The following is a 21,336-nucleotide window of genomic DNA, read 5'->3' on the forward strand; positions in this document are numbered from 1 at the left end:
TGTCTTGAATCCTCTTCTCCCAAAAATTGGCTGAGTTCTCTCCAAAAAACTCTGAGCTGTTAAGCAGTGGCCTATATGATGATCTTCAATATCTTAAAATATGCATTGTGCACAAGACATTATCATCTATTTTTGCAAATAAATTAGTTACAAAAATCACAAAAATTCTGAGTATTTTTGCACCTATTTAAAACAGTTCATTAAATTACTGAAAATTTGCAGTGATATTCATGTGCACTTTAAATTTTAAACAGTACTTGTTGGTCCATTGATGTTGTTGTATTGTCACATGCTTCTATTTATATACTATATTTAACAGGAAAAGATCATTTAACACTTGGGTTTTTTTTGTATTTTTGTCACAGTTTACAGGAAGCAACTATAGTAAGCAAGGAAATGAAGAAGGTACTATTTCAAAATGCATTAATTACTTCAAATAAATATGCTTTCATGTTTACATGAATATAATTCCATAAACATGCAGAATGATGTGGCCACATTGCTTTTGTTGCAGTCTTAAAACCTGACAAGAAGACTGGGAATGTACAATTACTAATGGCTCAGAATAAAAAGGGTTTCATTGTTATGCATCGATTTCTTTGAAATTCATTCATTTTCAAGTGACAGAAACCATGATACATGATTTTGGTGTCAAATATCTTGAAATGAACCCAAGAGATGTGTTATGAGGAGCACATATTTCAATATGTTGGTGTTTGCTCTTTCAAATTCAGATTAAAAGTAGATTTTTCATTTAGGGTAGATCTTCATTCAGATCAAGAAAGATCTGTGCCAGCATACAGTGTAAGTAATGCAGCTCTTTGAGAAGGATCAAAGAACAGCCTCAGGCTTGGATCTCTGATGTCAGCTTTTAAGATCATAGGGGGAAATTTCTGTCTAGAGGGGCAGTCTTGGGTGAAGCAATTTAAATCAATGCAAGTTTGCAACATTTTAAATTTTGAACAGTTCTGAGAGGATCAGTGTCCATCCTGAATGTTCACTTAGAGGAGATCAGAGTTCTTCTTTATGCATAATGGATTTCCTGAAGATGCAATGTATTTATCTATTTCAGTTCACTTTTTCTGTTAAATTTAAGGGAGTTTTCCCTGTTTGAATGTTTTTTTTAATATATAACAATGCTATGGCAGGTGAAAAAATGTTTCAAATTGGAAAAAGTACAAAGTTGTCTATCAGTTAGGAAGTATTACAACTAATCATGTATTCCAGAAGACTAATATTGCCAAATTTAACTTCATAAGTATTTTTTGCTTTCCATTTGGTCCCATGAATTCCATCTCAGGCTGTCCTGTAGGGCTGTTTTTCAGCAGTTTCCATCTAGTGGCACAGTGGTACAACTGCTAAAGCCGCAACCTCACTCCACCGGAAGCCAAGGTTCAATCCTGACCTTGGTACAGTCTATGTGGAGTTTGCATGTTCTCATCCATTTCAAAGTTGCTCCTACATTCCAAACACATGCAGGCTGGCAGATTAATTTGCCACTGTAAATTGCTGCTAGATGAGAGGTGGAATGTGGATGGGGAGATGGGACTGATAAGAATGGGAAAAATAAACACAGGATTAATGAAAAGCTAGAGATGTTAGGCAGGGTAGGTTTGGAGATTACAGTGCGAGCAAGAATTAAGGGTATTAGCAAATAGGACAAGATTTTGGTTGAAGTACTCTGCCCAGTAGGCACTGACTATTTCTCATTGATAAGCTCTCTTGTGCTCTATGCTCTCAGCAGTGTTGGTTCTTGGTTATTTGTGCAATTGATGTCTGAACAGTGTCCATGGACTTAATGTTTTTCAGCAAATTGCTTGATCTGCTGCAGTCTTTCCACGGACTGTCTGTCTTTTAGGTCACGTGTTTTTGTTGGACCTCAGCTGGCAGATGACTGTTTTCTACCTTTCTTGAGAAATGCTGGAGTTCTCAATTTAAGAATGCCTTACGTTTGTAGATAACTATGCTTGTGGTTCATCAAAACAGTCCTGCTGACTTCAGGCGAGAAGTGAAATGTATCTCTTCCGAGATGTTAATTACTGTGGACCTCTGAACAATCCAGGAAATGTGAGCTTCATTATCTGGAGTCTGAGCTACTGCAGGAAGCAGGCTATTGACAGCTGTCAGAAAGTCATAGAGAGGGACAGCATTGAAACAGCTCCTTCGGCCTGTCATTGAAGCTCCTTGAGTTCCTTGTCATTTACCTTTCTGTGGCAGCATTTCTTTTGTTGTTTAGAGGCCAGGTTGATGCAAAATAATAAAACAAGACATTTCTTCCTTTCTATTGAGATTTTGAATCATTCTGGGCACATGATGAAGGTTCCTACCTGAAAAACTGCTAGTCCGTTTCCCTCTATAGATGCTGCCTGACAGATTAACTTCTTCCAGCAGTTTGTTCTTTATTGTGCCTCTTTGTGTCTTGTGGTGCATCGCGCAACAACCTTGCCACTTGCTTTGAAGTTGTCTGCTTTTTTTTTAACGAGACTCAGCACTCAACCCAGCACAGGTGGAAAGCGCGCAAGGAGTCAGCCGGATTCGAACTCTCACTTCAAAGTCTGGTGTAGATGCCTCTACACCACAAGCCAGCTTCCAGCAGACTGTAAGTTTTTAAAAATGTTGCTTTGTTGAATTAGAAATGCAGCTTCTGATCAGATTACTGAAACTCATTTTACAGCAGTTTTCAAGAGAAAGTAGAAAATACTTGCAAGGAATGAGAAATGAAAATGATATAAGGAAATAATGCTCACATGGCGTAAAATGCATTTTTGTTTCTTTGAAAGGTCTGGCACAGACTTAAATGGGACACATGGCCCCTTTCTGTGCTATGCTATTCCAGGATTCCAATTCTAAAGATGGTGTTGTCTAGATTTGTTTAAACACCTCAATTTTCCATTAGCAGAGCTTACTCAATCCTAATTATTACTTAGATGCATGCTATTCCAATGGGGTCATGAGTCATTGCAGTAATAAAGTTAATGGAATTGACAATCAGGTAGGTTCTGCTGTGGATGAATGTTCTGCTCTGTCAGCTGACTGCCTGGACAGTGAAGATAAAAAATCCAGTTTGCATCTAATTTGAACTACGTGGTGAAAAGGTTTAGTGGTGAAACCTTAATTTTATAAAACTCTGACAATCTAATAAATGCAAAGTGCATTATTTATGCTCAAATGCAGCAAATAACCAAAAAGGCAAGTAAATATTTTGTAGCTAATATGGAGAAGCTTTTAAGATTTCTTTCTCTTAGAGTCAAAAAAAAGGACATTGGCAGAATATTAGCAGAAATCCTGTGCTACAGCATGTTCACCTCTTTCATTAACAGTGCCAATTGTTTTAATTGGCTTTACAATTCAGCTTAGATAGGACTAATGTTTACTTTCTTGTTTACATGAAAAAGACTGTGTAAAACAGATATTCATTTCTCCTTTTTTTTTTAGCTATTACAAAACTATTAAATTGCAGGCAAACCCCATCTCCCAAGACACATTTCCTGAAATCAATGCAAATAGAATAATGCTTATGTAATAGCAGTGAGTTGCCTTATTGGTCTCAAATTGCAGCATCTTTCTGATGCATGCCAATAACAAGCTCATGTTAATTTGAAATGTGTGTTGCTAATGTACTTGTAATTATATAATTCTTTTCAAAACCAAGTATAAAATTTAAAGAAAGAAAAGAAGACACAAGAAGATTGAATTAAGATTGAAAAGGAAGGAAACACGCTACAGACAGAATTGTATCGAGCAGCTTCCATTTCTCCTAACAACTGTGAGCACATGCTGTATGGTCAGTCCTTCTGAAATATCTTTCCTCATTATATTTTGCACCATAAATATTAATTTTAATTTTAGTTGAACAAGAGATAGCATTTTGAATTGTCTACCTGAGTAATTTAAATAGATCTCAGTGATTACAGCTGAGTTGTGTAAATTATTTGGCTTAAGATCAGCTAACTATTAAGTAAATTGGGGTGTTGGGATGGAGATACATCTCTGTCAAAGGAGATGCAAGGCTTTCCTTCCTTCTGGCTAGCCTGCAGGCCACCCTTGGGCAAGGTGTAGCATCTGCTTAGCCCACCGATCAGGGTCACGTTAAGCCTGATAGATGGTCATATGAGCAGCTGGTGCATATCACAAGTCCAGGTTAATCCACCCACTGACGTCAGGCAGACAATCTTGGAAGAGTTTTGATAATGGCTGGGAATATCTCTCTTGTAAAGACACTACCCAGAAGAAGGTAATGGCTAACCACAGCTGTAGAAAAAATTGCCAAGAACAGTTATGGTCATGGGGCCATGATCACCCATGTCATATGACATGGCACATAATGATGATGGTGATTAAATGTAATTAGTTTGTACATTTTCTTTTTAGGTCCTGATGGACACAAAAATTTAAAGTTTTATCATTAAATATAATGGCAGGTGGTGATGGCCAGATTAGCCACGATCTTATTGAATGGCGAAGCGGGCTCGACAAGCCAGATGGCCTACTCCTGCTCCTATTTTTTATGTTCTATTCAATGAGAATTACATCACATTTCCGGTGATTTTTGACTTATCTTTATCTTTTAAGTTCTAAACCATGATGGCATGCCAAAGCAGACCCTTCTTCAGAGCTTTGCTGCAACAAAGAAAGATACAAAGAAAAGAATGTTATACCAATTTCATAACCCTCCACATTCATCCACCTTCCCCTTCACCTGCTCCCACCTATCACCTGCCAGCTTGTACTCCTGCCCCTTCCCCCAACTTATTCTGGCCTCTGCTCTGCCCCTTGTCCTTTCTAGTTCTGATGAAGAGTCTCAGCCCAAAATGTTGACTCTTCATTCCCTTCATTGACGCTGCCTGCCCTGTTCTGTTCCTCCAGCAGTTTGTGTGTGTTTTGCTCAGAATTTCAAGCATCGGTAGAATCTCATATGTGTGGAGTTATGTAGTTTGATGCCTTCAAAGTTATCAAAACAATGAAAAGCAAAGTACACCTACCCTACCAATACAGATAAAGAAACTATGCCTTATTATGAGTTGTTTTACTCCAAAACTAGCTTACATCAATAACTTTGAATAAGTCAGGTCACTTCATTAGAAATGCAGCCATCTTATATGGGTAGGGTGAATGCTGAAGGTGGGCACAACATGAAAATTCAGTAGGAGACCTAATTAATATAATTACCAATTATAATATATTTGGCACTCATCACCAGCTTCTCTTTGCCAGCCATTTATCTTCATCTCAAAATATGACACACTGTAAATCACATGGTGAGTCTATGTGCCTGACTACAGAGGTTGTACTTGCTCCCAGCGAGGTCCTACTAGCAAAATATGTTTTTAATAAATCAAATGAAACACAAAGGATGCAATCTACTATTAAAATTGCATCTACACCTCTTATGAAATGACTGGAGGGTGTCCAAGTTCATTTTCAATTAGAAACCTACTTAATTTGTATGCTTAATGAGAGCTGCACCTTATTTAATTTAAAAGACGAGACAAGGTGCCCTTTTCTCACTAGATAAAATGTTTCTTAAAAATGTTCTGTCTAAGCACCTCATCTTCCAACCCTAATAATAAATATGATATAACCTTCTCTGAATTATATTTAACAAAAAATGTGTAGAAAATCTACTTATGCTGCAGGTTAATGGAATTCACAATGGCAGCTGAGCAATGAATCTGAATTCAAAATTATTACTGAACAAATCCACTATAATGCTGCTCTATTTTTCAGCAAACTACAAGATAAATGTAAACATCAGTTATTATTTTACAATAACAATTAATTGTGTTGTCAAATGTAGTTAATTCAGGAAGGAGTTTCTCTTTTTGTTTTCCAATAAAGATTGTGTCCAATAAAGAGGTCGTTCAGCTAAAGTTTGTAAGATCTGAAACTTGAATGCATTCTTTTAATTATACAAGAGCCTGAAAATTATTGGCAGCCCTATCTATGCATTTCTTGTACTTTAGCTGAATTTCTAACTCATTTGCAATAAACGGCAGAATGTCTTCATTAAATTGATTGGAAATTGCAATATGTTATATGACATCTGGTAAAATTGCAGATAGCAATTTCTAAATTCTAGGTTTGGATTACTTTCAGCTCCAGTGTTTTTCTTGAAGACTCTTTACATTCTTTATACGGACTTACATTTTGTAATTTTGGTTGCAAGCTATTTGTAGAGTTACACCAGAATTTGCAAATGATTTTTGCAGCAAGGTTTAGTTTCTAGAGGGCACTTTAACTAGAAATGTCTTATTACATGGTAAAATTAAATTATAATCATATTTTAACCAGTCTGTAGCCTTTCAACTGTTTAATATTAACAAAAGTAAACAAAAAAACAAATACATGTTTCTGCTTCTGCCCCTAAAATATATAGATTAATTTTCTATGAGTTTGGCTCTTAGATTTCAGAGTTATTGTTTCAGGTAGATTAAACTGGGAAATATTAGGAATAAAAGCATAGAGATGGGATTGGGAAGGTCAGAGAGATCAACAAGGAAGGTCAGTGTAGGATGGAGACAAAGAAGGGCTGGGTAGGATTGTGTTGAGAAAGGTCTGAGTAGGAAAGAGATGAGGAAGGTCTTGATAGGATGGAGACAAGGAAGGTCTGGGTAGGATGAAGAGAAGGAAGGTTGGGGTAGGATGGAGACAAGGAATGTATAGGCATGATGGAGATAAGGAATGTCTGGTTATGATGGAGATATGGAAGATCTGGGTAAGATGGAGATGAGGAATGTCTGGGTAGAATGGAGATACAGAAGGTCCAGGTAGGATAGAGATAAGGAATTTCAGTGTAGGATGGAGGTGAGAAAGTTCTTAGTAGGATGGAGATGAGAAAAGTCTGTGTAGGATGGAAAAAAGGAAGGTCCAGGTAGGATGGAGACAAGGAAAGGTCATGTAAGGTGGAATCAAGGAAAGTCTGGGTAGGAAAGAGGCAAAGAAGATCTTGGTAGGATGGAGACGAGGAAAGTCTGAGTATTATGGAGATGAGGAAGTTCAGGGGAGGATGGCCTGCTAAATATTTCCAATGTATTCTGCTTTCCTTACATTTCAGATAACTTGTGTCTGCAAGATTTTGGTTCTGAGGTGAAATTATCTATTGAACAAAGAAACTGAACCTTTATGCAATTCAATCTCTATGTTCTGCTGATGTGTTGGCTCATTAACTCTCATATAAAAATTCCCGATATATTTTCTGCACCAAAAAGTAGTTGTACTTATTGCATTTGATTGAAAGTTATCAGTTTGATGATTCTGACTGCATTCACAAGAGCCTATTTGCTTTTTATATCTTAATAATGTAATAGCTCTTCATAGACAATTGTAAGAATCCAAGCAATTGTATGATTTGATAGGCTTAACTAGGACATAATATTAAATCTCATGTTGTTGAAAATGCAGTTGGGGTGAAATAGACTCCCACTGTTCTTTATATACTCAAAATTCTTACTGCTTCACAATCATTTCTGATTAGTACCATAAAAAGTTAATTGCATGACTATATTATATCCCTTGCATGCATAAAATTTGGTTTCATTGTTACCTCTCTAAATACACCTAATAATCTAAGTTGGAATGAACTAATTTTTTAAATAAATTATTGAGGTAAATGTTACTAAAATACTGTGCCATTGTCCTTATGAACTTATGGGTTAATGCAAGAAATAGTGGAATTACACTCTTATAATATGATCACATCATGCAATTAACCTTCTGAATGGGAATTATCAAAAATAATCTTTACAGAATTGAATAAATCATTCATTTCATTTTTGTTGTGCTGATGAGTGGTAAACAAACTAATTACTTAAGAATGTTAAATTCTGTCAACTGCAAGGTGGTTTAATTATGCAAGGCAAGGTGGTTTAATTACGAAAGTAAATTAGAAAAAGATTGCATAATTCCTACATAGGTGAGCATTGAAACCCAATCCATGATCCGAACAAGGCCCTTGTTGATGGAACACTGAACAATCCAATGTCACTTACTCATCAGATTAGTATCATTAAATCCATGCTGGAGAGCTGCTCACTGGCTGGGAATCTATTCTTTCCCTTTCCCTTTCTAACTTTCCAACTTTGAAAGGTTCCAATTGATAGAGCTGTGGGATTCAAAGAATTGCTTTTCCCAACTTGTGCTATTTATGCTTCTTTCCTTTAGTGTATTTGCATTATTTCCTTGAACTTCCATGTGATATCTGCCCTTGACAGTCAGAAGTGTCAAGAGCTAAACATTGTATACAGTATCCATTCCAGCAGAACTGATGATCTACTATTATTTCAATGCTGCTGACATTTGACAAGAACATATTAACCCCTGTGTACTTGCAATTAAAACGTTTATTATAGCTTTTCTCGCACCATGATGGCTAAACTTAATGTGGTGTAGTAAATATAATTTATATCACCATGTGTTATTGTGCTTTATATTAATGAACTCCTCTGAGATTATTGCTTTTCAAAGAGATGGAAATATTTGGAGAGCTAAAACTTGATAATAAATTTGAAGTGCATACACATAACTGGCCATAGATAGATAGACTTTCAGGGGATAAAGTACAGCAGGGATGTGTCTGAACAAAATGAAAATCAGCTGTACCATTCCAGATGTCTGTAAATTATGTACAAGAAATATGAACACAAGATCATTGCACACAATGCCTCAGGTTGGAGGAATACTTGCTTCCATTCTGATACTGGCTGCTCTGAGATCACAAAATCGTATAGTCAGACAACAGGAAAATAGGGCCTCCAGACAACTATGTCCAAGCCACCATTTTTCCATCTATACTAATTTCATCTGCCTGCATAACTTGCTTACTTAAGTGTCTGTCTAAAAGTCTCTCAAAGGTAGAAGGCAAAAAGTAGTAGAATCAGAGGATGATAGTAGATGGAGTGTATTCTGTCTGGAAGTCAGTGTCCAGTGGTTTTCCATAAGGATCTTCTCTGAGAGCCCTGCACTTTGCGATTTTTATGAATAACTTGGATGAGGATGTGAATGAGCGGGTTAGTAAGCTTGAAGATGATATGTATGGCAGGCAGAGTTCAATCTGGAGAATTGTGAGGTGATGTACTTTGGAAGGTAAAAAGGTAAAACTTGGGAAGGTGGAGCACATGGTTAATGATGGGATTCTTAGCAATGTGGAGAAACAGAAGGATCTTGGTCCCTACATACTTAGATCCCACTAAGTTGCTGTTCAAGTTGATAGGGCAGTTAAGAAGGTGAATGGCATGTTGGCTTTCATCAGTTGAGGATTGAGTTCAAAAGCCAAGAGGTAATGTCACAGCTCTATAAATGTCTGGCTAGACCACACATGGACTATCGTGTTCATTTCTGGTTGAGTAATTATCACCAGGATATGGAAGCTTTGGAGAGAGTGCAGAGGAAATTTACCAGGATGCTGCCTGGATTAAACAGCATATCTTGTGAAGGAAGTTTGAGCAAGCTAGGATTTTTTTACACTTTGGAGCCAAGGAAGATGAGAGATGACTTCATAGAGATGTGTAAGAGCCACAGAAAAGACAGTCAGTGGCTTTTGCCCAGGGCAGAAATGGCCAATACAAGAGGGCGTTGTTCTAAGGTGATGAGAGAAAAATATAGGGGGATAGTCAGATTTAGATTTTGTTACACATTGAGAAGTGGGTGTGTGGAATTCACTGTCAGGGTGGCAGTAAAGGCAGATGTTTTATGGACATTTAAGAGACTCTTAAGTGTGCCTAAAGTATCTGCCTCTACCACCTGGATGACAGAAAAACAGAGTGTGATGTGGGAGGGAAGCATTAGATTTAACTTGGAGTAGGTTAAAAGCTTGACAGGACAGCGGGGATTGAAGGGCCTGTATTCTGCTGTACTGTTCTATATTCTACAAGTAGTTGTATCTGATTCTACTACCTACTCTGGCAGTGCATTGCATATATCAACCATTCCTTGTGTAAGGCAGATAATATAAATATAATGCAGATATCAATCACACTCCAAGTGACTCTTGAGGCCAATATGCAAACTACAGACTGTGTGACGTTTGGGACGTTGAGGAGCTTGACGGAACAGCAGATGAGCAGCTTGGGAGGTGGTGCACACTTACCATTGGCTTTGTGATGAAAAGAATGCCCTAAGATTCTCAGATTCAGGTCAAGTGTTCCTGCTCCACTTAGAGTGGACATGAGCCAGAGATTTATCTGTGCATTTATTTATGTAGATACGGTGTGGAATAGGCCCTTCTGGCCCTTTGAGCCACTCCACCCACCAATCCCCCCCAATTTAATCCTAGCCCAATCACCGGACAATTTTCAATGACCAGTACATGCCAACCAGTACATCTTTAGTCTGTGGGAGGAAACCGGAGCACCCGGAGGAAACCCACGCAATCATAGGGAGAATGTACAAGCTCCTTACAAGCAGTTGTGGAAACTGACCTAGGTTGTCTGTACTGTAGAGCGTTGTGCTAACCACTATGCTACCACGCCGTCCTTGTATTCTGTATTCATTGCTTCCTCATTGCTGAGGAGAATAAAGTGAAAAAGAACAACCATTTCTTTAGTCCAGCTGTATGACTACGACCTTGCAATTGTTGGTGATTTTAGTTCTCCACTCCATTCCCATAATAATCCCCTAGTCCTTGGCCTCTTGCGGTGCTTCAATGAAGCACAATGAAAGCTTGAGGAACAAGACCTCATCTTTCAAATAGGCACTCTCCAAATTTCCCCGCTTGAAGTCAAGTTTAACAATTTCAGACCATTTCAGGCCATTCCTGGGTTTTCTGGAATGCTGCTGTTCTTTGAAATCCATCTTGGATTCATAAACAGGCAGACCATAATTGATCTATAAAATGTTCTTGTTAAAGTTCATGTCTAACTAAATTGGAATATGACTCACATTACGTTGATATAATTTACCTCTAGAGGTGGAAATGCACAAATTCATGAGAGACATAAAGACAATGAATGTTTGAAATTAAGGGCTAGTAACTAACTAAGGTTGGTACGGCTGGTGAAATGGTTAAAAGAAACATTCTGCAAGTTATAAGGAGGATGGCAAAGTTTTGCATGAATTCATGAAGGGTAGATGAAGAGTCCAATTGGACTCTTAATCAATAAATCAACAGAAATTCCAAACGAAGTTCTGTGCAAAGCCCTTAGGCATATATGTATAGCTAGGATACTTAAGATTTTTGCACAGGACTGTATTGTCAATGTGGAGTGGAGTGCGTGTTTGTAAATCTGGCGAGATCAAGGGATGCTGGGAATAGTGAGGATGGAGCACCATGGAAGGAGGTGTCAGACAGGTGGCAGACAAGGAGTGCCGGGGCAGGAATTGTCAGACACCAAGCAGGGTCATTTGATTTCAAACAATTGGTTTACTGATCGTTATAGAATGTGTCTCTGGTGCTTCCCTCTCCCTCCACTCTCTGTTCCCCAACCATGATTCCCTTCTCCTGGCCCCCTTCCCACTCTCAGTCTAGAATCGAGTTTATTATCACCTACATATATCATGGTATTTTTTTCTGGGTGACAGCAGTATAGTGCAATACATAAAATTATTACAGTACTGTGCAAAACCTGGATAATACCATCAGCTGTACAAGAGCTGGAAAGGATATTTTTAGAATCCCAGTTTGGTGATACAAAGGTTTCAGACATTTAGCTTAAAACTGTGTCTGAGGTAGAGAAGGTAGTAGAGCTGAACAGAGCTAATGGCTGAAGTTCAAGATTTTTAGCTTCAATCTTCTTGGCTGGAAGAAATTGTGCCCATTTGGTTGTTGAAGTAGAAGTCTGGCTGTATAGTACCATGTAATTTGCAAATAACTCAATTATACACAATAATTGGTGAATTGAATTAAATGTGCTTAACAAAAATTTTTAAAAAAACAAATGGCAGAGATTAGAAATGAAAATAGAATTCTGCAAATAGTCAGTGACTATTGGGGAAAATACACTCAATGGCCACATCATCAGGACTTTCCTGTACCCAATAAACTGGCCACTGAATGCTGTAGCTCACCTGCTTCAAGGTTAGACACAAAGTGTACAGAAGAGCATTTCTGAATGCACAATGTCTGAAGCTTAGTTTTACTTGAGTTACTGTCATCTTCCCGTCAGCTTGAACCACTCCAGCCATTCTCCTTTGATCTTTCTCATTAACACCCACAGAACTGCCACTCACTGGAGGTTTTCTTTCCCCCCATTTCACATGATTCTCTGTAAACTCTAGAGACTGTTGTGTGTGACAATCCCAAGAAATTATCCGTTTCTGAGGTACTCAAACTACCCCATCTGGCACCAACAATTATTCCACGAACATAGTCATTTAGATCATATTTCTTCCCCATTTTGATGTTTGATCTGCAACAACAGATCCTCTTAACCATGTTTGCATGCCTTTTGTGCATTGAGCTGCTCCCACATGATAGGCTCATTAGTTATTTGTGTTAATGAGCAGGTGTACATGTGTACCTAATAAAGTGGCCACTGAGTGTATGTTAATGACTTACCAAAACAGAATAAAATTCATCCTGAGTATTGTATTATCTGCACTTTCCTTTCTTTGATTAAAATTACCAACAGTCTGCCTTTCACAGGATCATTTAATTTTATCACACATCATTTCTTCTAATTGTGAAAGGCGGCTAGAAATTATCTTTATTCCAGGCCCCATGATAGCGATGTAACAGGGAATGGTAAAAGCTGCATTGCATTCAAAATGTCATGGAGGGCAACTTTGTTCAATAAAACATGAAAATTAGTTTATTTGGTCACTTTAAACCACTGGTCATGATCACAGATGATTCAGACCTTTGATTTCTGAATGGCAGATTTTTGAAGCTGATTGCCAGCTTTTCAAATTTATTGTAGCTTTGTATTAGTGTCTCCATCTTGCATGGGAGGGAGTTTTGTAGATTCTTGTTCCTCTGTATTAAGGTCCATTCCTTTGCCATCTGCTTAACTGATCTGAATCCTTCTCAGTAGGTTTTATTTCTCTTTATTTTCCCAGGGGCACTAAGCATTGGCAAATTCTGTTTGCTAAGCACTCCCGTCTAGGTCAGGAAATACAGGAACAACATCTGCCGAATGAGGGAGAAGCTCATCACGTCTCACTGTTTGCAAAGTTAGTAAAGAACTTTTAAGAGAACATTAATTTTCTGTACATTTGTTATGCATAAACAAGGCTGACAAAGCCGAAGCTTGCAGGAAATTACAGATGGATCAACCAATTTAATGGCATTTTTTTTTCATATTTTGCTTTTAACAAGTGAAGCTCTTACACGTTAGTATCACTTTATTGGAGATGGAACAATTATTGACTTGTCTGGCTAACCAGCTGTTTTCCAGATCTTAATTGACCAGGCAGTTGATATTATCTTGATCAGGTAAAAAATATAGGAAAACTAACACTTATCTACAAATCATGTTATTTTTATAGAAATGCACTCCTAGTTCATTTGAGGAAAGCGAGATGAAGAATAAAGGACAGGTGGGGACTACATGGTTCTGGAATATTAAGTGTGTAGTAGAGAAAGGTGAGGCGGAACAAGTGATAAGGAGGACACATGTACAGAGGGATGGTCTGATGGAACATGGAGTTAAATGTGCAGAAAGAATAAGTAAATTTAGGAAGGACAACAAAATTTAAGAGGCATATAGCCCGTTGGGAGTTCGGGGAGCTGGGTTAAGCACAATAGGCAGCAATTTAAACAAAGAGAGGAGAAATGGGCTAAAAATTCTATATCTGAATGCACGAAGTGTCAGAAATAAGGCGGATGAGCTTGAAGCTCAGGTGCGAAAGGGTAACTATGATGTTGTTGGGATAACGGAGACATGGCTGCAGGGAGATCAAACTGGGAAATGAATGTACAAGGGTATATGTGCTATCGTAGGGACAGAAATGTGGGCAGAGGGGGTGGGGTGGCCCTGTTGGTGAGGAATGAGATTCAGTCCTTTGCAAGGGAGGACATAGGATCAGGAGAAGTAGAGTCTGTGTGGATAGAACTGAGGAACAGTAAGGGCAAAAAGACCCTAATGAGTGTTGTCTGCAGGCCACCAAACAGTAGCATGGATATTGGGTGCAAGTTGAATAGGGAGTTAACATTGGCTTGTGGCAAAGGTAATGTCGCAGTAGTTATGGGGGATTTCAACATGCAGGTGAACTGGGAGAATCAGGTTGGTGCTGGACCCCAGGATAGGGAGTTTGTAGAGTGCCTACGGGATGCATTCTTGGAACAGCTTGTGAGAGAGCTGACCAGGGACAAGGCTATTCTGGATTTAGTCTTGTGTAATGAACAGGATTTGATAAGTGATCTTGAAGTAAAGGAGCCATTAGGAGGTAGTGATCATAATATGATGTTTTTATCTGCAATTTGAGAAGGATAAGGGCAGCTCGGAGGTGTCAGTGTTGCAGTTGAACAGGGGAAACTATGGAGCCATGAGGGAGGAGCTGGCCAAAGTTAACTGGACAGATATCCTAGCAGAAAAGACAGTAGAACAGCAATGGCAGGTATTCTTGGGAATAATGCACAAGGTGCAAAATCAGTTCATCCCCCAGAGAAGGAAGGATTCAAAGGGGGGAAAGGGGCCACAGTGGTTGACAAAGGAAGTCAGAGATTGCATAGCACTAAAAAAAAGGAAATATGACAGAGCTAAGGTGAGTGGGAAGACAGATGATTGGGAAATTTTTAAGGAACAACAGAACTTAACTAAAAAGGCAATACGGGGTGAAAAAATGAGGTACGAATGCAAGCTAGCCAGGAATATAAAGGAGGATAGCAAAAGCTTTTTTAGGTATGTGAAGAGAAGGAAGATAGTTAAGAACAATGTTGGGCCCTTGAAGAATGAATTGGGTGAAATTGTTATGGGAAACAGAGAAAGGGCAGAAGAATTTAATAAGTTCTTTAGATCTGTCTTCACTAGGGAAGACACAAGCAATCTCCCAGATGTATGGATGGGCCAAGGACATAGGGTAACAGAGGAAATGAAACAGATTGACATTAGGAAGGAAACGGTGATGAGTAGACTTATGGGACTGAAGGCTGACAAATCCCCAGGTCCAGATGGTCTGCATCCTAGGGTACTAAAGGAGGTGGCCCTGGAAATTGCGAATGCATTGGTAATCATTTTCCAATGTTCCTTAGATTCAGGATCAGTTCCTGAGGATTGGAGAATGGCTAATGTTATCCTACTTTTTAAGAAAGGAGGGAGGGAGAAAACAGAGAACTATCATCCTGTCAGCCTAACATCAGTAGTGGGGAAGATGCTAGAGTCCATTATTAAAGATGAAATAGTGGCATATCTAGATAGCAGTGATAGGATTGGGCTGAGCCAGCATGGATTTACCAAGGGCAAATCATGCTTGACTAATCTATTGGAGTTTTTCGAGGATGTAACCAGGAAGTTAGACAAGGGAGATCCAGTGGATGTAGTGTACCTCGATTTTCAGAAGGCATTTGATAAGGTCCCACATAGGAGATTGGTGGGTAAAATCAGAGCTCATGGCATTGGGGGGAAGATATTGACATGGATAGAAAACTGGTTGGCAGATAGAAAGCAAAGGGTAACGGAACGGCAGGTGGTGACTAGTGGGGTGCCACAGGGCTCGGTATTGGGACCACAGCCGTTTACGATTTACATCAACGATTTAGATGAAGGCATTGAGAATAACATCAGCAAGTTTGCTGATGATACTAAGTTGGGTGGCAGTGTGACATGTGATGAGGATGTTAGGAGAATTCAGGGTGACTTGGATAGGCTGAGTGAGTGGGCAGATACTTGGCAGATGACGTTTAATGTGAATAAGTGTGAGGTTATCCACTTTGGGAGTAAGAACAGGAAGGCAGATTATTATCTGAACGGTGTAGAGTTAGGTAAGGGAGAAATACAAAGAGATCTAGGAGTCCTTGTTCATCAGTCACTGAAGGTGAATGAGCAAGTGCAGCAGGCAGTGAAGAAGGCTAATGGAATGTTGGCCTTTATTACAAAAGGAATTGAGTACAAGAGCAAGAAAATCCTTTTGCATTTGTGCAGGGCCCTGGTGAGACTACACCTGGAGTATTGTGTACAGTTTTGGTCTCCAGGGTTAAGGAAGGACATCCTGGCTGTAGAGGAAGTGCAGCGTAGATTCACGAGGTTAATTCCTGGGATGTCCAGACTGTCTTATGCAGAGAGGTTAGAGAGACTGGGCTTGTACATGCTGGAATTAAGGAGATTGAGAGGGGATCTGATTGCAACATATAAGATTATTAAGGGATTGGACAAGATAGAGGCAGGAAATATTTTCCAGCTGCTGGGAGAGTCCAGTACCAGAAGGCATGGTTTGAGAATAAGGGGTAGGTCATTTAGGACAGAGTTAAGGAAAAACTTCTTCTCCCAGAGAGTTGTGGGGGTCTGGAATGCACTGCCTCGGAAAGTAGTGGAGGCCAATTCTCTGGATGCTTTCAAGAAGGAGCTAGATAGGTATCTTATGGATAGGGGAATCAAGGGATATGGGGACAAGGCAGGAACCGGGTATTGATAGTAGATGATCAGCCATGATCTCAGAATGGTGGTGCAGGCTCAAAGGGCCGAATGGTCTACTTCTGCACCTATTGTCTATTGTCTATTGTCTCTGTGAAATGGAGGAAGTAATTTTATAACACTTTCCAGATGGTAAAATGCGTTGCTGCAGTGATGCCAAAGTTACACCACTGTATAGTTTTTCATTCTGCCTAATTGTCTTGATATTTGTCAGTTTGTTAGTAGGCAATCAGGAAGAATCAGGTTGGCAAATCTTTTCCCCTATCTCATACCACCCCCAGTATAATTTTGATAGATGCCTGACTAATAATGAAAATCTTCTTAGTGCTCTAATTTCTAATTTCACAAACACAATCCAGGTAAAGCGTATTTGATTTGAAAATATTGAATTTCCCACCAAATGTTTTCAACACAACAGCATTTTGTACTTAAAGAGGACCGTCAGTTGTATTTTCTAATGATCATTAAGTGAACATACAGGAGTTTATCCTGTAAAGAATGAAATAACAGCCACAGTTTATGGGGGTGGAACTCAATGCCCAGTCGCTGTTGTTATTTACCATTCACATCCAGATGAACAGAGAGGAGGAAGGTTATAAACCCGAGAAAGTCTGCCCTGTTGAAGGGTCTCCCCTGAAAAGCTTACCTGCTGAGTTCCTCCAGCATTTTGTGTGTGTTGCTTTGAATATAAACCTGTCCAGATAGGAAAAAAATATTGTGTTTTAATGCCATCTCTCCAAGGAGATGGACTAAAGGATATTTACATTAGATAAGAAAAAAACCTTTTTGATTAAAAATATTGCCTGTGTGTTTGAGTACTGGTGTGTAGTAAGAAAGTGGCCAGCCAACTTGACCAATGAAAGTTCGCAATAAATTATCAAAAGGCCTTTTATTGGTGTTGCAGAATTAATAAGGAACAATAAAATAATGTGGTGGTGAAACTGAATGGGGTATATTAAATGGTTCTTTCCTTTGTGACATTTGACGTCGATCTCCTTCATCTATTTAGAATGATTCTTTTCTCTTCCATTTCATTGCAAGAAACTATTTGTCTGCAGTGTAGGAAATTAATCTGAATCAGAGTTTATATCATTGGCCAATGTCATGTAATTTGATGTTTTGCAACAGCAGTATATTGCAATAAATTATATTAACAAAAACTGTAAATTACAACAAGAAATATATTAAAATGATTAAATTGAATAAATAGTGCAAAAAGAGAAAGATAGTGTTCGTGGGTTCATTCTTCATTCAGAAATCTGATGGCAGAGAAGAAGATGCTGGACTTGAACTTACAAACAAAATTGTCTGCAAAATTCATGCTTAGCGTTTGTTTGTCATGTGTTGTGCTGTATGACTTGGGTGATCATGGTCTTTCCATGACCACAATTATTCTTGGGAATTTTTTCTACAGAAGTCAGATGCCAGTGCCTGCTTTTGGGCACTGTCTTTACAAGATGGGTGACCACAGCCATTATCAATACTTTTCAGAGATTGCCTGCTTGGCATCAGTGGTCAGGACTTGTCATATGCATCAGCTGCTCAAATGACTATTCACTATCTGCTGCCATGGAGTCACAGGACCCTGATGCTACACCTTGCCCGCTGGTGACCTGTAGGCCAACAGAGGGAAGGAGCACTCTACACTTCCTTTGGTAGAGACCTATCTCCAACCTACCACCCCTCATACTCATTCTAGTGTTAATACAAGTTCAGAAGCGTATGATTTCAAAATCCCTAAGAGAATAGTATTTTGTATCCATCCCAAAATGTATTTTATAATCAAATAGATGTGTTATAAAGAACAACAAAACAGAAAAAGAAAGTGGCTGAAATATTGAAAAGATATTTTCCATCCATTTTCATATTTGAAAATTTTTTGGTAAACTGAAGGTGGAATAAGAGTACTGATCTTAAAGGAATCATTATCGGAAAAAAATAAAATATTGGAAAATTAAGGGAAGTAAAGGCCAATCAATCCTTTAGACCTAATTGTCCCTACCTCAGGGTTTTTAAAAATGGGCTGATGCCATGGTGACCTTGCAAAATACATTCTGGAAAGTTCTTATTGGATTGGCCTACACAGTATCTATGTAAGTGAACATTTGAGAAATAAGAGAGTGAACACAGCAAATTGCACACCTGTTTGCTTAATACCAGGGCTCTCAAGATGACGGAAATAGATTAGAACTGATAGAAGAACAGTTATAAGGCAAAGATCTAAAGTAGAAAGCACCCATTTTCAGGGTGTGACTATCACTGGTGAGGTACTTTGATGATCAGTGCTGAGTTGTTAGCTATTCAACAGTGCCTGTAAAAAATACTTCCCCCTCCCCCCAAAAGTTTTCATGTTTTATTGTTTTACAACATTGGATCAGAATGGATTTAATTTGGCTTTTTTTGACACTGATCAATAGAAAAGTACCCTTTTGTGTCAAAGTGAAAACAACCTCTACAAGTTGATCTAAATTAATACCAAATATAAAACAAAATAATTGATTGCATAAGTATTCACCCCCCTCCCCCTTTAAATTGACACACCAAGTCATCACTGGTGCGGCCATTCGGTCTGAGAAGTCACATAATTAGTTAAATGGAGATCTGTTTTGGAGACCTGTGTACAGTCGAGGTGATTTAATTGACTGTAGTAAAAATACACCTGTATCAAGAAGGTTCAACTGCTGGTGAGTCAGTTTCCTGGCAAAGACTACACCATGAAGACAAAAGAAGACTCTAAGCAACTCAGTGAAAAGGTTATTGAAAAGCACAAGCTAGGAGATGGATGCAAGAAAATTTCCAAGTCACTGAATATCCCTTGGAGTACAATTAAGTCAATCATCAAGAAATGGAAAGAACATGGCACACCTGTAAGTTTGCTTAGAACGGGTTATCCTCACAGACTGAGTGACTATGCAAGAAGGGGACTAATGAGGGAGGTCATCAAGAGACCGATGACAACTCTGGAGAGGTTACAAGCTTCAGTGGCTGAAATGGGAGAGACTGTACATAAAACAACTGTGGCCCAGGTGATTCACCAGTCGCAGCTTTATGGGAGAGTGGCAAAGAGAAAGACACTGTTGAAAAAAAACTCACGTGAGATTTTGGCTAGAGTTTTCAGAAGCCATGTGGGAGATGCTGAAGTCAGCTGGAAGAAGGTTCTATGGTCTGATGAAACCAAAATTGAGCTTTTTCACCATCAGACTGAACGCTATGTTTGCCATAAGCCAAACACCGCACATCATCCAAAGCACACCATTCCTGCTGTGAAGCATGGTGGTGGCTGCATCATGCTGTGGGGATGCTTCACTGCAGCAGCCCCAGAAGGCTTGTGAATGCAGAGGGGAAAATGAATGCCGCAAAATGCAGAGAAATCCTGGAGGAAAACCTAATGTGGTCTGCAAGAGAACTGTGATTGGGTGATGTTTTGTTTTCTAGCAAGACAATAACCTCAAGCATAATGCCAAATCTACACAGGCATGGCTTAAAAACAACAAAGTTAATGACCTGGAGTGGCCAAGTCGGAGTCCAGACCTCAATCCAATTGAGAAATTGTGGCTGGACTTGAAAAGGGTTGTTCACTCACAATCCCCATGCAATCTGAAAGAGCTTGAGCAGTTTTGTAAAGAAGAATGGGGGGAAATTGCAGTGTCCAGATGTGCAAAGCTGACAGAGACCGATCCACACAGAATCAAGGATGCAATTGCTGCCAAAGGTGCATCTACTAAATACTGAGTTGAAGGGGGTTAACACTTGTGCAATCAATTATTTTCTGTTTTTAATAAATTTGTAGAGATCTGTTTTCACTTTGACACAAAAGAGTCTTTTTCTGTTGATCAGTGTTAAAAAAGTCAAATTAAATCCATTGTTATTCAATGTTGTAAAACAATAAAATATGAAAAGTTCCAAGGGGATGAATACTTTTTATTGGCACTGTATATTTCAATGGCACATGAAAGGTTTGAACTTAATAATTAAGATTTCCAACTCAGTAAAGTAAGCTTGAAAGGAAGCTACAAATAAGGATACACTTGCTGGTAACATGCAGCTCAGAAGGTGGTAGGAAGTAAGGGAGCTCAGTGTGAAGGCTGGCATTTGTGGTCCTGAGATCAGTACATTACACAGCAGGAAGGTGCTTGTACTGGGGAGATGAAAAAATCAGGGAGGAGACAGTGATTATAATCACACAGGGGAGAAGAGAGAGCAGGACATAACATGACTTGTGGCAAGCAGGAGAGGAGCATCAGTGATTGGATTGCAGAGACAAGCATACACACACACACACACACAGTAATTAGAAATTACTCAAAATGGAGTTATCAGTGGAAATCTGTGTATTAGTGATCAAAGCATACGATAGTTTAAATAATAATTTTGAATATTACAGTAAGACGAAGACTGAAGCAGTAGATTTGGAAGAAAAACTACGTTTACTGAGATGAAAAATGGAATTAGGAAAGAAAGATAATACCAAAATGACTATCACATATCAGTAAAGGCTAAATGAGAGTTGATTGTGCAGGGTTAGTGAGGGAAGATCCGTGCCTCAATGACACGGAGAGCTATGCTGGCTGGAGTCAGGATCTTGTGCTTTGTCACCCATGCCAAATGGGTCTATTGCTAGAGGCCAGACTAAGAGTGATCCACTGGTTCCTGCGGATTTGGGGGTTCAGCTCTGAGCTAGCAACACTGACTAGTCAAAAAATAATTGTTACTGAAACAGCAGTGAAGATGGAGGGCCTTCATTGTTGCCCTAAGTTCCAGTAGCGTTATGGGCAGTAACATGGGAGGGCCTGGGCTGAGGGAGTGAGATGAGGCGAGAGGTAAATCCTTTTCA

The sequence above is a fragment of the Hemitrygon akajei genome, chromosome 23 (assembly GCF_048418815.1).
Source record: "Hemitrygon akajei chromosome 23, sHemAka1.3, whole genome shotgun sequence".
NCBI classification, from domain to species: Eukaryota; Metazoa; Chordata; class Chondrichthyes; order Myliobatiformes; family Dasyatidae; genus Hemitrygon; species Hemitrygon akajei.